This window comes from Aquarana catesbeiana, linkage group LG07 (genome assembly GCF_042186555.1).
Source record: "Aquarana catesbeiana isolate 2022-GZ linkage group LG07, ASM4218655v1, whole genome shotgun sequence".
NCBI classification, from domain to species: Eukaryota; Metazoa; Chordata; class Amphibia; order Anura; family Ranidae; genus Aquarana; species Aquarana catesbeiana.
In genome coordinates this window covers 38,442,882-38,460,874 of record NC_133330.1, presented here as the reverse complement: position 1 = coordinate 38,460,874, position 17,993 = coordinate 38,442,882, and the positions used below count along the sequence as shown (strand labels likewise).

The 17,993-nt window shown below is 44.7% G+C and overlaps 1 protein-coding gene across 1 annotated transcript in view; it reads left to right on the top strand.

Annotated features, from left to right (window-relative positions):
• The first annotated feature begins 805 nt into the window (after positions 1 to 805).
• LOC141102949 (transient receptor potential cation channel subfamily A member 1-like) overlaps positions 806 to 17,993 on the top strand; it is a 31,115-nt gene continuing 13,927 nt past the window's right edge. Inside the window, exon 1 of the mRNA XM_073592009.1 lies at positions 806 to 1,233. The gene's annotated coding sequence lies outside the window, so the exon portion shown is untranslated. The remainder of the gene's footprint in view (positions 1,234 to 17,993) is intronic.

Sequence of the window (17,993 nt, the reverse complement as noted above, 5' to 3'; positions counted from 1 at the left end):
AGTATGAGAGAGTGAGAGCGATAACACCAAATTTAACACACCTGCTCCCCATTCACACCTGAGACCTTGTAAGACTAACGAGTCACATGACACCGGGGAGGGAAAAAGGATAATTGGGCCCAATTTGGACATTTTCACTTAGGGGTGTACTCACTTTTGTTGCCAGAGGTTTAGACATTAATGGCTGTGTGTTATTTTGAGGGGACATAAAATTTACACTGTTATACAAGCTGTACACTCACTACTTTACATTGTAGCAAAGCAAAAATGTGAGGGGTGTACTCACTTTTGTAAGATACTGTATATATATATATATATATATATATATATATATATATATATATATACTTATCCCAACAAAAAAATGTAAAAAGTTAAATTTCTTCATAAATTTAGGCCAATAAGTATTCTGCTACATATTTTTGGTAAAAAAAAACAATCACAATAAGCGTGTTTTGATTGGTTTGCGCAAAAGCTATAGCGTTTACAAACTATGGGATATTTTTATGGTTTATTTATTTATTTACTAGCAATAGCGGCGATCGGCAACTTATAGCGGGACTGCGATATTAAGGCAAAATGCACCTTCGCCTAAGTAGACAAAAATCCTTGCAGCGTTTCCATGCATAGCGGTAATGTACCCCTGCAAATATAAAACTGTGACCCCCCCACCAGCCCAACACCACCTGAACTCTCAGTGTGGAGTGGAGGGACCCGTTATTGTCGGTCTTTATCCCCTGCACACCGTGGGAACCGGACACTGAGCCGTGCCAAGTCTCGCCCAGCCTAGCGCTGCCCTGACGCTCAGTCACACGCATGCGCAGTGCGGCTGTGTGTTCAGCACCCTGGAGAGCGGCGGCGGCGGCGGAGTGCGCCCATAGAACGGAGAGCCGGGCGGACAGGCGGACAGCGCTGTGTGTGGCCTCCGGGACTGGGGAACCGAGCACTCTGCATGAAGACACCGGGCACGGGGGGGAGGGGCTAATCTCTCCCCGGGGACACCCCCCCCAGACACAGCGATGACCCCCGCCGCGTCATGGCACCGACACCAGCTCTGATCGGACAGTGTGGCCCCTCCGCCCCCCCACCAGGGGCCCCTATTGGCCGCACGGCCGGACATCGCACCTATTCGCAGAAAAATAATAAGCGATCTGTACAGACAAAGGGACGACGCCCCCTACAGAGACAACGCGGCATCCTCCAGCCAGGCGCCCCCGGAGCCGAGCGATGATGGTGAGATCACAGCGAGCTTTATTTATTACATATGACGTCATAATGACACACAGATCACCCCGGTGTGTGAGGTCAGCTCCTAACACTGCGCACCCGCTGGCATTGCAAGGGTTAATACATCCCGTATACCGGGCACCGCTTATTAGGCTTCAGATGTCCTTATTTCCTATCATTCGTTTTATTTTCCACATATAGTAATATATATAATCTAAAACAATATATATATAGAGTAACTATATATTATAAAAATATATGGAATGTAACTATATATAATATACAGTAACAATATATAATGTAACAATTTATAATATATATATATATAAAGTAACCATATAAAATAATATATATAAAGTAATTATATATAATATAAACATATATGTAATGTAACTATATATAACATACAGTAACAATACATAATGTAACAATTTATAACATTATATATATATATATATATATATATATATATATATATATAGTAACCATATATATATAATATAAAACAATATATATAAAATAACTACATATAATATAAAAATATTTGTAATGTAACTATATATAATATACAGTAACAATATATGTAACCATTTATAAAATGTATATATATATATATATATAGTAACCATATATAACATAGCCATATATAATGTAACTATATATAACTATTTATATAATATAACAATATATATACAATGTAACTACTTATAACGATAGATAGATAGATAGATAGATAGATAGATAGATAGATAGATAGATAGATAGATAGATAGATAGATAGAAACTATATATAATATAATAATATACACAGTATCTCACAAAAGTGAGTACACCCCTCACATTTTTATAAATATTTTATTATATCTTTTTATGTGACAACATAGAAGAAATGACACTTTTCTACAATGTAAAGTAGTGAGTGTACAGCTTGTATAACAGTGTAAATTTTCTGTCCCCTCAAAATAACTCAACACACAGCCATTAATGTCTAAACCGCTGGCAACAAAAGTGAGTACACCCCTAAGTGAAAATGTCCAAATTGGGCCCAATTAGCCATTTTCCCTCCCCGGTGTCATGTGACTTGTTAGTGTTACAAGGTCTCAGGTGTGAATGGGGAGCAGGTGTGGTAAATTTGGTGTTATCGCTCTCACTCTCTCATACTGGTCACTGGAAGTTCAACATGGCACCTCATGGCAAAGAACTCCCTGAGGATCTGAAAAAAAGAATTGTTGCTCTACATAAAGATGGCCTAGGCTATAAGAAGATTGCCAAGACCCTGAAACTCTCGTCCAACATCAGTGCCTGACCTCACAAATGTGCTTCTGGAAGAATGGTCAAATATTCCCATAGACACACTCCTAAACCTTGTGGACAGCCTTCCCAGAAGAGTTGAAGCTGTTATAGCTGCAAAGGGTGGGCCTAAGACTAAGTGGTGGACTAAGACTGGGATGCCATTAAAGTTCATGTGCGTGTAAAGGCAGGTGTCCCAATACTTTTGGTAATATATTGTATTTATAGTGTACATTATATATATATCATAACTATACAGTATATAATATAACAATATATATATAATGTGACAATCTACTGCATATAATGTAACAATATTATTATATTGTGTTGATGGGCTCGGTAGGCTGATGGATACAAACCTGGTGCATTGGACCTATAGGGCTTACCAGGACAAATTGGTTTATTCTTTGTTGCGGCGGCGGAGACTGCAGTAAGGCTGAGTGTACAATCTACAATCTGATTGTACAGTCTCCTTTAAGATCACCACAAACATTACAGTCTGATTGTACTTTCTGCTTTAGATCTACCAACAGCTATGTATTGCAAGGGCCTGCCTGATTGGTCACACATTGATTGGATAGAATACCGTAGGTAGGTTCTACTGTTACATAGATTTGGTAAATCTTTAGTTGAATTTACAAAGATTGCATGAGCAGATTGTAACATGTATGGTGACCCTTTAGATCTGCTATCAACCATGTAATGCAAAGGTCTGCATCTGCCTGATTTGATACCAATTGACCTGGTTGTTTACAGTAGGTTTGTCCTCATATTGAATAGTTTTGGTAAAGGAGATTGTACAGGGATGGAAAAAACAGATTGTATATTGACCAGCTTACAGTGGAACTTTAGGGAAACTTTACTGGAACTTTTGCATTGAAGTTTCCCACCTATCTGTCCGTCCTGTACACTGAGGTGCACACATGCAGCTCTGTATACAATTTTGGCAATGCTAAACAAAATAAAAATGGATCCTGTTCATTTAAAGTATTTTTTATAGCACAGTGCTTGTGCTGTGTAACTTGGCCCCCCAGATCACCTGAAATACCTGGTTGATCCTGCCAGTTTCTACCTTCCCCCCTGTAAACTGACCAGGGTTTATCATGGCTGCCGAGCCCTGACACCGTGGTCAGTTTACATGCCTCCGTCATCCGCAGCTCTCCTCTGTCCTCTCCCCCCTCCCCTCCCTGCCTGTCGGCTCTGTCCACTCCCCAGCCCTCCCCTCCTGCTGGTAAAATAATAGTGTTGTCTCTACAATCCCCTGTGTTAGATAATAACATGTGCCCCACTGTATGCCCTTTATTAAAAGAAAGCCGATTTCTAACTTAGATCAGAGCATCTCTCAGTGCTCATGTGACTCCTCGGCTCTCTCCTCCTCTCCTCCCAGCTGACATCAGCAGGAGTTCTCGTCCCCTCCCACTGTATCTGTCAGATGGGGAGAGAAGATAGACCCGAGGAGTCACGTGAGTGCCGGGAGACGCTCTGATATAAGGTAGAGATTGTCTTTTTTTAAATAAAGGACATACAGTGGGGCACATGGTATTATCGAACAGAGGGGATTGTAGAGGCTTTACAACCACTTTAAGTTTAGGGCAGTAGTTCTACCACTGGACGATGGAGCCCTGCCAACCTGAGGCCCTCCTCCTCCTGGGCTCCAGCCTGCTGCAGATCCTTTAAATTTCCACAGTGCCCCCAACCTCCCATAACAGCCCACAGTGCCCTCCAGCCTGCAGCATAGCCTCCAACAGTGCCCCACAGTGCCCCCACCCCCAACCTCTCACAGTGCCCCCAACCTCACATAGTGATCCACAGTGCCCTCTGGCTCCTTGATATCCCTCAGCCTACATGGTATCCCCCAACCTCCCACAATGCCACCCAGTCTTCAACAGTAACTTCCAGCATGCTGCAGAGCCTCCAGCCCCCTTAGTGCCCCCCCATCTCTCAGAGTGCCCCCAAACTCCCACCCCCAAACCTCTTACAGTACCCCCAATTTCACATAGCGGCCCACAGTCCCCTCTGGCTCCCTAATAGCCCTCGGCCTGCATGGTATCCCCAACCTCACACAGTGCCCGCAGCCTCCCACAGTAACTTCCAGCCTGCTGCAGAGCCTCCAGCCCCCAACCTCCAGCAGTGTCCCACAGCGCTCCCACCCCCCTCAACATCTCACAGTGCCCCCAACCTCACATAGTGGTCCACATTTTCCTCCGGCTCCCTGATAGCCCTCAGTCTACATGGTATCCCCCAACCTCCCACAATGCTACCCAGCCTCCCACAGTAACTTCCAGCCCCTTGCAGAGCCTCCAGCCCCCCACCCCCCATCTCTCACAGTGCCCCCAACCTCCCACCCTCCAACCTCTTACAGTGCCCCCAACCTCACATAGTGGCCCACAGTGCCCTCCGTCTCCCTGATAGCCCTCAGCCTGCATGGTATCCCCCAACCTCTCACAATGTCAGCTCTCTTGTGATAACAACCAATGCCGCTAACCAGCCGCTCAGTTGTTATTACAAGCAGTGAGAGGGGACTTCCCTCCCCTCGCATGTGCTCTCCCGTACCACCGGGAGACCCGAGCTAATAGCCGGCATGTCCTCCGGCTAGTCAGAGACCCGAAGAAAGCCGGGATCAGCTGTGATTGGATTACCACTATGGTAACCCAGAAGCGATGACATGACACCACTACGTTTACCGGCATCCTAACGGTGCCATTTTTTGAAAATCGATAGTATTCAAAAACGACAATCTTGGTGTTTTAAATGCTTTCAAGCGAAAAGGAGAGATTTGGGGTCTTGTAGACCCCAGTCCCTCCATAAAGAGTATCTGTCACGTGCCTATTGCTGTGACAAGAATGTTTACATTCTTTGTCACAGCAATAAAAATGATTCAATTTTTTTTAAAAGCAACACTGTAAAAGTAAAAAAAAATGTAAAAATGAATAATAAAAAAAAATTCATTTAAAGTGCCCCCGTCCCCCCGTGCTAGCGCGCAAAGGCGAACTTGTGTGTCGGTCACACACGCACGCAAAAACGTGATCATCCCACACTTGTTTTAACAGTGGACTGTGCCTGTGTAATGTTTGTTGAAACTGCTACTTGTAGTTTCCATTGGAAGCCCATGTGACCGGGTGACAACAGGAGAACAGTTGGAAGACAGGGACAGAGTGTTGTCACCCAAAAACAAGAAATGACTGTGGGGTTTGGATGACTTCTGGAGATTGTAGTAAAGGTTATATTTTTAGTTGTTTATAACATTACCGCAGCATTCGGTGTTCCTGTGTGCTTAGGCCATCATCTCAGGAGGCTTGTACAGGCTGGTGTATGTATATACAGAGTAGGGGAAGTGAGTGTATTTATCAAGATAGAGCAAAGATAGTGTTGAAAGACAATTAATATGTAGTGGTCAATCAGATAGACGTTCACTGCAGTCAGATCAGTGAAAAACAATATCTGATTGATTGGTGTGAGTTAAATATAAAACCTCACTTCGTAAAACAACCCATTCAGTTTAAAGTAGAAATGAAAGGCAAAACATTTGTGTATACATATAAATGATATTATGAATACCTTCTTTTTTTTTTTTTAAGTGATCAACTAACCCCATGTTCTCATCTGCTTAAGTAGCTCAAAGAGCTGGAAAAGGAGAAACAGCATTACACTGGTCTTTCCAGTAAATCTTAAATGGCTGTGGGGGAATGCATGTTTCTATATGTTTGTGAGTTTTATTCCTGCTGTTTACTAATAAAGTTGCTTTAATTTAATTTATCTGCACTGTAGAGTGCTCTTCTTTTGAAATGCTTTGTGGCGATTCATGCTATTTTAGATGTTGCGGTGATGTTTGGCTGGTTGACACCATCTTCTATCCATGTGATGATCTATACCTTTAAATTGGGTAAATGACCTAATTTAGTGTGCCAGAGGGGTGTGGAATTAAAAAAAAAACAAAAAAACACTTGTCCGAGGTACTAAATCGGGGCCCCAATCTACTTTTCCATCATGACAATCTAATTGTCCTGATAAAAGAAAAAATATAAGTTTTTTTCCTAGGATGGAAAATATGAAGGGTTGATGTTTTTTATTAGGCAGAGGTGCTTCTAGGAATGTCTGGGGCTTTATGGCGACTTAAACTTTTATTGTTTTTTATTTTTGATAGAAAATTTCTTAGAACCCCCAAACCTATATATTTTTTTTTAATTCAGATGCCCTAGAGAATAAATTGGTATGTGTGGCAATTTTTTATGTCACATGGTATTTAGACAACGGTTTTTCAGACGCATATATTTTGGGAAAAAGAATCTTTTTTGAATATTAATGCAAAAATAAAACACATAACCCATTTTTTGGTAAAATATAAAAGATGAGGTTACGCAGAGTAAATAGATACCAAACATGCCCTCACACCCGTGCAATGGCAACAAACGATGTAAAGTTTACTATCCATAGGCAACACTTTAAAAGCATTTATTACATAGTTACATAGTTAGTAAGGTTGAATAAAGACACCAGTCCATCCAGTTCAACCTGAGTGATTTATAGGTTACTACTTTCGATTAACAGAGGAGGTTTGGTGCTAGAATTACTGCCCATGATCTGATGTTCACAGTGATACCTCACATGTGTGGGACGATCGCTGTTTGCGTGGACCGATGCGTGCATTTGCCTCTGAGCACAAAGGCATTGGGGTGCTTTAAAAAAAAAATAAAAAATCTATTATTTATTTATTTTTACACTGTCGCTTTAAAAACATTTTTTATCACTTTTATTGCTGTCACAAGGGATTGTAAACATCCCTTGTGACAGCAATAGGCAGTGACAGGTACTCTTTATGGAGAGATCTGCCCTTAAAGTGGTTCTAAAAGCTGAAGGTTTTTTACCCTCATACATAATGCATGAAGGTAAAAAACCTTCTGTATGCAGCAGCCCCCCTATTACTTAACTGAGCCCCCTCCGATCCAGCGATGTTGATGATAGCCTCTGCTGTATGGGGAATTCCCCCTCCTCTTTGGCTGAAACAGAAGCTGGAGCCCCTTGGCTCCCACTGCTGTCAATCACAGCCAGTAAGCCAATGAGGAGAGTGGGGCGGGAGGGGGTGAGCTGCGGCTCTGTCTTATGGACGCGTAGAGCAGCGGCTCGGGAGCTGGCATGCAGCGGTGCCCCCAGTGCAAGCAGCTTTCCCTGGGGACACTGCTCGAGGGGGAGGAGCCAGGAGGAGCCAGAATATAAGTACCTGAAACAAAAATAAGAAGATCGGAGCTGCTTTGTGCAAAACAACTGCACAGAGCAGGTAAGTATAACATGTTTGTTATTTAAAAAAAAAAACGAAGAAAACAAAGCTTTAATATCACATTTTTAAAAATGGAAAGCATTTGATCACCAAGATCGATGTGATCAAATGCTTTCAATTTTTAAAAATGGCGCCAGGAAAACCAGAAGTGATGTATACTCATTGCTTCCTGTTTCCTATATCACAGAGGCGGACAGAGCAGTTCCGGTCTTTGTCCTCCTCTGATCAGCCAGCGGAAGCGATGGCTGGTCGATCGGGTGTCCTGATGGGGGGACGTCCCCTCATGCTGCTTGTAAAAGCGATCCAGCAGCGAGTTAGCCGCTCAGATTGCTTTTACTAGAACTCTAGCCCCATACACACAGATTTTCAGCTGATTTTTTCCTTCAGATTTACCAAAACCATATAATATGAGGTCAAACCTTAGGAGTTTCAATTTGTATGCAATCAAGCAGGCCCTTGCACTACATGGTTTTGGTAAATCTGAAGACAATAATCAGCAGAAAATCTGATAGTGTGTATGGGGCTTAAACCCTGCTGCTTGCCCGCAGCAAGACTAAATGAAAAAAAAAAAAAAAGGAATTGAACATCCCTGTCGCGTTTTTGTAGGAAGACCCGGTTCAGGCATTAAAAATATGTTCCGGCTCACAATTTTTTACACACAGAAACACGTATCACCCATAGGGCAGCCCATGCACTTCAATGGACTACCCTATGCGCATTTGTCCTATGCACGTTTGTTCTGCTCCTTTTATGGGTGCCAAACTTAGCTTGATTTTTAACCGAACATTTTGCTGTAATTGTCGTGTGACAGTCGTGGCAGAATTGTATGGCGTTTGAGGTGCCATTCAGAATAATGGCACCCGAATGCTCGTAAAGTGTTCTGCCGCAATTTGGAATCACAGGAAGACTCACAGTGATTCTGCTTGCGATTTCACCTAAGAGTTCATACTTGTCACAGTGGTGGAGTGGAAGCGATGGGAGGAGATATCAAATGGATTTTGGCGAGGATTACCGGTATTCTGTTTCTAAATCAATTTCATTATTTTATGGGATGTTTGGCTTTTGCTATAAAATTATGTTTAAACATGTATTGTGCACGGTGGTCATGTAATTTGTCTAAAATATTTTCATGCAGTAACTTTATGCAGCATTATTTATATGATTTAAAGGGATAGAGCAGCATTTTTTGAATTGGTCTATAGGAAGTATCCTGGAGTGGACATATCGCTGTACAGAACCAGCCATATTGTATGGAAACATGAAGTGATGGACTGTTGCAAGTTATGTAGCCCTAACTGTGAAAGACCATATTGTATGGACTGTTATCAGGGCTGTCTTTAATATTGATTAGACCCCCCCATACTACCCCCATTATTACACAGGACTCCCCCATACTACCCCCATCATTACTCAAGACCTCCCCCCATACTACCCCCATCATTACTCAGGACCCCCTCCCCCATAATACCCCCAGCATTACATAGGACTCCTCCCCCATGCTACCCTCCATCATTATACAGGATTCCCTCCCCCATACTACCCCAATAATTACACAGGAACCCATCCCCCATACTACCCCCATCATTACACAGGACCCCTCCCCCATACTACCCCCATCATTACACAGGACCCTGCCCCCCCTCTCCACACTAACCCCATTATTACATAGGACCCTTTCCTCATACTACCCTTGTCATTACACAGGACCTCCTCCTCCATACTACCACAATCAATACACAAGGACCCTTCTCCTCCATACTACCTACATTATTACACAGGACCCCCTTCTCCATACTACCCCCATCATTACATAGGACCCCGCCCCCCTAATACCCCCATCATTAAACAGGACCCCCTTCTCCATACTACACCCATCATTACATAGGAACTCCTCCAACATACTACCTCCATCATTAAACAGGACCCCCTACCCCATACCACCCTGATTATTACACAGGGACCCTCCTCCCCCATACTACCTCCATCATTAAACAGGACCCCTCCCCCATATTACCCTCATCATTACACAGGACCCCTCCCCCATACTACCCTCATCATTACACAGGGCCCCCCTCCCTCCATACTAGCCCCCATCCTTACATAGGGCCCCTCCCCATACTACTCCCACCTTTAAACAGGACCCCCTTCCCCATATTACTCCCACCTTTAAACAGAACCCCCTCCCCAAATGCCACCCCGATTATTACACAGGAATCCCCTCCCCCATACTACCTCCATCATTACACAGGACCCCCCTCCCCATACTACCTCCATCATTACAAAGGACCCCTCCCCCATACTACCCCCATCATTACACAGAACCCCTCCCCCATAGTACCCCAATCATTACACAGGACCCTGCCCCCCCTCTCCACACTAACCCCATTATTACATAGGACCCTTTCCTCATACTACCCTTGTCATTACACAGGACCTCCTCCTCCATACTACCACAATCAATACACAAGGACCCTTCTCCTCCATACTACCTACATTATTACACAGGACCCCCTTCTCCATACTACCCCCATCATTACATAGGACCCCGCCCCCCTAATACCCCCATCATTAAACAGGACCCCCTTCTCCATACTACACCCATCATTACATAGGAACTCCTCCAACATACTACCTCCATCATTAAACAGGACCCCCTACCCCATACCACCCTGATTATTACACAGGGACCCTCCTCCCCCATACTACCTCCATCATTAAACAGGACCCCTCCCCCATATTACCCTCATCATTACACAGGACCCCTCCCCCATACTACCCTCATCATTACACAGGGCCCCCCTCCCTCCATACTAGCCCCCATCCTTACATAGGGCCCCTCCCCATACTACTCCCACCTTTAAACAGGACCCCCTTCCCCATATTACGCCCACCTTTAAACAGAACCCCCTCCCCAAATGCCACCCCGATTATTACACAGGAATCCCCTCCCCCATACTACCTCCATCATTACACAGGACCCCCCTCCCCATACTACCTCCATCATTACAAAGGACCCCTCCCCCATACTACCCTCATTATTACACAGGACCCCCCTCCCCCTTACTACCATCATCAAATTTGCGGGCAGCGCAGTCTTAAGGGGCAGCTCAGTTGCTTTGGGCCCCACAACAATGACTGAGCCCGGGGCAGCTGCCCCTTTTTGCCCCATGTTAAAGACAGCCCTGGCTGTTATGTTGCCAACTCCATAGGTAAACAAAAAGTTCCAGGAAGAAGCAGGCTGAGCCTCGTCATTCTGGTGGTGTTCATAGTGTCCTGTACCTGGGGAACAAGAAGTACTGTATATGTGAACACTGGCTTAGGCAGGAGATGTGTGGTGGAGAAGAGAAGGAGAGCCCACACAGCTGGCAGTAGTGACAGGCCGTCTGTTTGGACCCTACACCAGGAAAACCTGTGACCCAGTTGCATTTGTGCATGGTGGTTGGCTCGGCCTCTGATGGAACCCGCTTGGAACAACACGATAACTTGGTTGTAAAGTATTCCTGTAGTCTCCTTGACAAAGGCCGTCCAGCCGTGGAGTGAGAGTCAGAGCTCAAAGAAGGTTTCTAACCCCTTGGCTTCAAGTTATTCACGTTGGCCCCAGCACAGGAACTGGCGTATCCACTGCCACTAGGGGGTGCTACAGCTTTACAGCACTGGGGTCCTCAGTTTGAATCCTAGTCAAGACACTATCTGCATGGAGTTTGCATGTTCTCCCTGTGTTTCCTGTAGGTACTCAGGTTTCCTCCCACATTCCAGACGTGGTGTTAGTTCCTGTCTAAATTGGCCCATGTATGTATGAGGGACCTTAGATTGTAAGATCCTTGATGACTAATATATATATATATATATATATATATATATATATATATATATATATATGTAAAGCGCTATGTAAATTGCTGGTGCTGTATTAATGCTTCTAATAAATAAACTTCAGCACTGTGTACATGGGTAACATAGTTCTAGCACTGTCATCTAAAAGAATGATGGTTGACCATACAAAGACAAATGTTGTAACTGCAACTCTAGAGAGAGTCACTAAAATCCAAAATATGCTATAACATGTTACTGTCATTTCAAAGGTCATTTTCAATCTCTTCATTCTTACGTCTTCTTACTTCTTGTTGAGTCTACAGGATAGGAAGTGAAGGGAAATCCTCCAAATGAGACAGAGATGGGGAATAAAAATGACCACGGTTTCAATGCTCTCCTACTCTACATAAAATGAAAAAAAAAATTGGCTTTATAAATACACTATATTGTCAAAAGTATTGGGACGCCTTCCTTTGCATGCCCATGAACTTTAATGGCATCCCAGTCTTAGTCCGTAGAGTTCAATATTGAGTTGGCCCACCCTTTGCAGCTACAACAGCTTCAACTCTTCTGGGAAGGCTGTCCACAAGGTTTAGGAGTGTGTCTATGGGAATGTTTGACCATTCTTCCAGAAGAGCATTTGTGAGGTCACTGATGTTGGGCGAGGCCTGGCTCGCAGTCTCCGCTCTGCACTGGTGCGCAGTCATGTTGGAACAGGAAGGGTCCATCCCCAAACTGTTCTCACATAATTGGGAGCATGAAATTGTCCAAAATGTCTTGGTATGCTGATGCCTTAAGAGTTCCCTTCACTGGAACTAAGGGGCCAAGCCCAACCCCTGAAAAACAATCCCACACCATAATCCCCCCTCCACCAAATGATTTAAACCAGTGCACAAAGCAAGGTCCGTAAAGATATGGATGAGCAAGTTTGGGGTGGAGGAACTTGATTGGCTTGCACAGAGTCCTGACCTCAACCTGATAGAACACCTTTGGGATTAATTAGAGACTGTGAGCCAGGCCTTCTCGTCCAACATCAGTGCCTGACCTCACAAATGCGCTTCTGGTAGAATGGTCAAACATTCCCATATACACCCTCTTAAACTTTGTGGACAGCCTTCCCAGAAGAGTTGAAGCTGTTATAGCTGCAAAGGGTGGGCCAACTCAATATTGAACCCTACAGACTAAGACTGGGGTGTCATTAAAGTGGAGTTCCACCCTAATACAGGTATCTGCAGCCACTTCCGGGCTTAGACAGCCGCAGAATATCCGCAGATGCCCGCCCCCCCGTTGTGTTCTGGGAAACACACACAGTTCCCAGAACACAACGGGGACCAGTGCAGAGGCGCAGCGCTTCACTTCCCGATTCCCTGACTGAGGATGGCGGCGGGGGCAGCTGAGAGCCGAGCGATTGATCGTTACATTGTTACATTGTTTTTGGTACGTTCATAGATGCGGCAATGTGACAATGTAAATTTCCAACATGTTTCTCCTGCTGGGGCTTCCCCATTGGATTTTTTAGCTGCCAATAATCTAGAAATTATTCCAAAACATGCATATCCATCAAAAACGTATACATTGATCATAGGATGACATAAAGTACAGTACATTTATATAGTTTATTTCAGTTATCCACAATGCTGGGCACACTGTGAGTCCTGAAATAAGGACTTTTTGTCAAAACATACTAGCACTGTTTTTGGGAATCATTTATAAAGTGAATGTTTATTTATTATAGTTTGGTCCTGTTATACCTCCTGTGGTCACACAATGCTCCATCCTTCGACACCAAGTGGATAAATCTGTATTTGATCAGTAATAATTGTGAAGGGTAAGCATGAAATGGCCCAGCATAGTGCATAACAGAAATAAAATATAAGTTTTATTTAAAATTTAATAAAGTTTTGATATAATTTCTAGATTATTAGCAGCTAAAAAATGCCCTGAGGAAGCCCCAGCAGGAGAAAAATGTTGGGAATTTACATTGTAACATTGCCGCATCTATGAATGTACCAAAGACCATGTAACAAATGTGTATATATTTTAACACAATATATTTTTAAACAATGTAATTACTAAAATGTTGAAATTTTAATTTGTCATGTTCCGCGTGAATATATAACTTTCAGCACCCTTAAAATCCCGTTTATCCAATTTTATCCAATTTTCATGCTTTTCATTCCTATAAAAATAACAAACATGTTATACTTACCTGCTCTGTTCCAGTGGATTTGCACAGAGCAGCCCAGATCCTCCTCTTCTCAGGTCCCTCTTCTGTGCTCCTGGCCCCTCCCTCTTGTTGAGTGCCCCCACAACAAGCAGCTTGCTATGAGGGCACCCGAGCCAAGTCACAGCTCCCTGTGTCCATTCAGACACGGAGCCCCAACCCGGCCCCACCCCCTCTCTCTCCTGATTGGCTAGCTGAATTTGATTGACAGCAGCGGCAGCCAGTGGTGGTGCTGCTGTGTCTCAGCCAGTCAGGAGGGAGAATCTCGGACGGCTGAGACACTCTTGGATATCGCTGGACAGAGAGGGACCTCAGGTAAGTGTTAGGGGGGCTGATGGTGTCTGCTGCACACAGAAGGCTTTTTAGCTTAATGCATAGAATGCATTAAGCTAAAAACACCTTCTGACTTTGCAATTCCTTTAAGTTACAAAAAAAATAATAACAACTTTAACAATAATAAAATAAAGCATATCAGTGCCCATCAATGTAGCCTCATCAGTGCCCCTCAATACAGCCTATCAGTGCCCATCAATGCAGCCTCATCAGTACCCATAAGTGCAGCCTCACAGGGAGGAATCAGGAGGAGAGCTGGCCAGATCACACAGAGCGGGGATCTCCTGCTGTGACACAGCTTGTATATGAAACGCCGGCTGTCAGTGCAGCCTATCAGTGCCCATCAGTGTAGCATATCAGTGCTGCCTTATCAGTGCAGCTTATCAGTGCTACATCATCAATGGCCATCAGTGCAGCTTCATCAGTGGCCATCAGTGCAGCCTATCAGTGGCCATCAGTGCAGCCTCATCAGTGGCCATCAGTGCAGCATATCAGTGCTGCCTTATCAGTACAGCCCTATTAGTGCCGCCTCATCAGTGCAGCCCCAGCAGTGCAGCATAGCAGTGCCTATTAGTGCCCATCAATTCAGCCTATCAGTACCAATCAGTGCAACCTATCAGTGCCCATCAATGCAGCCTGTTCCCATAAGTGCAGCCTCATCAGTGCCTATCATTGCAGTCTATCAGTGCCCATCAATGCAGCCTATCAGTGCCCATCAATGCAGCCTATCAGTGCCCATCAATGCAGCCTATCAGTACCCATCAATGCAGCCTATCAGTACCCATCAGTGCAGCCTCACAGGGAGGAATCAGGAGGGAAGCCGGCCGGATGACACAGAGTGGAGATCTCCAGCTGTGACACAGGCACACAGCTTGTATTTGAAACACTGGCCGCTGTCAAACAAAGTCCCGCCTCCTGGACCGGCATTGCACCAGTGTGCTGTCTATCATAGGAGCTGGTCCAGGAGGTGGGACTTGGTTTGACAATGGCCAGCGTTTTCTATACAAGCTGTGTCACAGCGGGAGATCCCCGCTCTGTGTGATCCGACCGGCAATCCTCCTGACAGTTTCCTGGCTGATCGCTTCTGGCCGAAGCGATGTGGCCTTTTTTACAGGGCATCAGATGCCCTGCAAAAAAGGCCCCAGTGCTTCTGCCAGAAGCAATCAGCCAGGAACCTGTCGGCCCAGTTTCGAGCAGGAAATTTTAAGGGGTGCTTTAACACATGTTGCGATCAAAAGCCTGGGCTAAAACGCACCACAACATGTATGCAAATGAAGCAGGCTACATTTTTCCGCTGCACAGCAGTCATGCATTTCTTAGTTTACTTCAGGGTGCTATCCACAGTAAATGGCCCCATCATTGTTAATGGAATGGTTATTGTCACGGTGCCATTCACAATAAATGGCACTACAGTGCAGCTATGCACGTAATGTGCATAACTATGTGTTCAGGTATTGAGCGCAGTAAGATGTGCTTTACCGCAGCACAATCGCCTGAATGGACTTCAATCCCCTATTTCCTAATCAGAAGTAGCAGAGCTCCTCTGCATATAGAAGTACATTTGCCTAGGTATCCTCTGTTCTCATGGCCTATCAGAAGTTTGATAGGAATACCCCACCCAGTCCTGCCTCTGAATATTCAATTACATTGATGGTGTCATCAGGGGGCGTGGTCTAGGAATGGGAGGAACTGCCTGCATTGCTTTTTTTTTTTTTTTTTTTTTTTTATTAACACTTTTATTTCCTTCATGCCAGACTAGCCAGCTAACTTCTATCGGAGAGCCATGGGAGCAACGTTTAGGTATAGATCTATGTAGTGTATCAATAAGTGATACCCCAGAGCCAGCAAGAGCGTTCAATAGAGCGGTGGAGCAGGACGAGGAGGCCCCCAGGAACCAGTCATAAACATATGCGAGTTGTGACTCAATGAAGTAGTGTCGTAGGTTAGGGCAGGCTAACCCCCCGTCAACCTTAGCAGCCTGAAGGGAGGCCCTAGCAATCCTTGGGTTTGACCCCTGCCAGAGGAAGGAGGATAAAAGTGAATTAATTCTGTTGAAAAGTTTTTTAAACAAAAAGATTGGGGATGCCCGGAAAACAAGGAAATTTAGGTAGATATATCATTTTAAAAATGTTCACGCGGCCAATTAAATTTAGTGGTAGGGAGGCCCAGGTACGAAGCCTGGTCTCCATGTGTGTTATAATCGGGGTAATATTTAGGGATTCAAAAATGAATAAGTCTGCGTTGATATAAATCCCCAAATATTTAAATGTGGGTTGGATGGTCAATTTGGATTGAGATAGGTAAGTATAGTCAAGTTTGGGGCCTATAGGAAATGCCACAGACTTACTTTTAGCCCGGAAACCTTCCCAAACTCCTCCACAACCCCCATTAGGGAAATAAAGGACTGCTCCGAGCCATCTAGATAAATTCGGGCATTGTCCGCATATAGGGAGATATTTTCAGTCCGTTCCCCACAGCAGTTGCCGCCTACCGTCGCAGTCTGCCGCACCGCCAGAGCAAAAGCTCTATGGCCAGTGCAAACAGAAGCGGTGAGAGCGGGCAGCCCTGCCTGGTACCCCTTTGTAAATGAAATACATCAGAAACAACCTTATTGGTGCTTGTCCTGGCCCTAGGGTTGGTATATAGCTGGCGGACCCACTTGATAAATTGAGAGCTGAAGCCCATACGGTGCACAGTTTGCCAAAGAAAGGACCAGTTGACTGTGTCAAAGGCTTTTAACACATCCAACGATAACACTAGTCCACTTTTTTGGTCAGTGGCAGGCTTGTGAATATGTAGGTACAGACGACGAATGTTATCATACATACTCTTTCCAGGCATGAACCCAGTCTGGTCCCTATGAACGAGGTGAAGAATGACCTTCTGCAGTCTCAGAGCTAAAACTTTAGCCAACACCTTGACATCGCTATTAAGCAGTGAGATTGGACGGTATGACCTGCGCAACAGTTTGTCCTTACCGGGTTTGGGTATTACAAAAATCAGAGCTTCACACATGGAAGAGGGAAGTATGGCCTCCTCCAGTGCCTATCCAAACTGAGAGTGCAATTTCTGTGCCGTTTTTTCTGCATAATTTTTATACCATTCCACGAGCAAACTGTCCAATCCTGGAGTTTTATTGGGGGGAAGAGAATAAATGGCATCAGTAATTTCTTCAATTGTCAGGGGTTTGTCTAAAATAGTTTTATGCAAGTCTTCCAGTACAGGGAACTGAAGGAATTCAAAGAATCCCAACATCTCAAATTCAGCCGTGGAGGGTGGGCCAGAATAAAGGTTTTTATAAAAGGACCTAAATGTCTGATTAATGATCAGGGGGTCAGACGTGACAGAGCCACCAGGCAGCTGAATTTGCGGTATAGTCCTATCAATGTATTTCGTGCGGGAGAGATAGGCCAACATTTTGACGTTCTTGCTACTATATTCATGCAACCTGGCAGACAGATACAGATGCTGCTTCGGCGTTGCATCTGCCCTATGGAGGTCCAGGGCCCTGTGCGCTCCCACCAAGACTCCGTGGGAGTCCGGAGTGGGAAGCGCAGAGTATTGGGCCCTGGCGGACTCCAGAGAGGACTCCAAGGCCTGAAGAGCAGCCTGAGAGGACTTCCAATGTTTGGCGATATTGGAAATGTAGGAGCCCCGCATAGTCACCTTAAAGGCGTCTCATGTGGGGCCAGAGGAAGCAGATCCGACGTTGTCCCCCCAAAAGTGGGACATGTCCTGTCGGACCGGCTCCTGGAATTCAGGGGTTGGAGACCCAGAGGGGATTGAGTCTCCACAACCAAAAGGAGGGCCTGTGACCCAGTAGTAGTT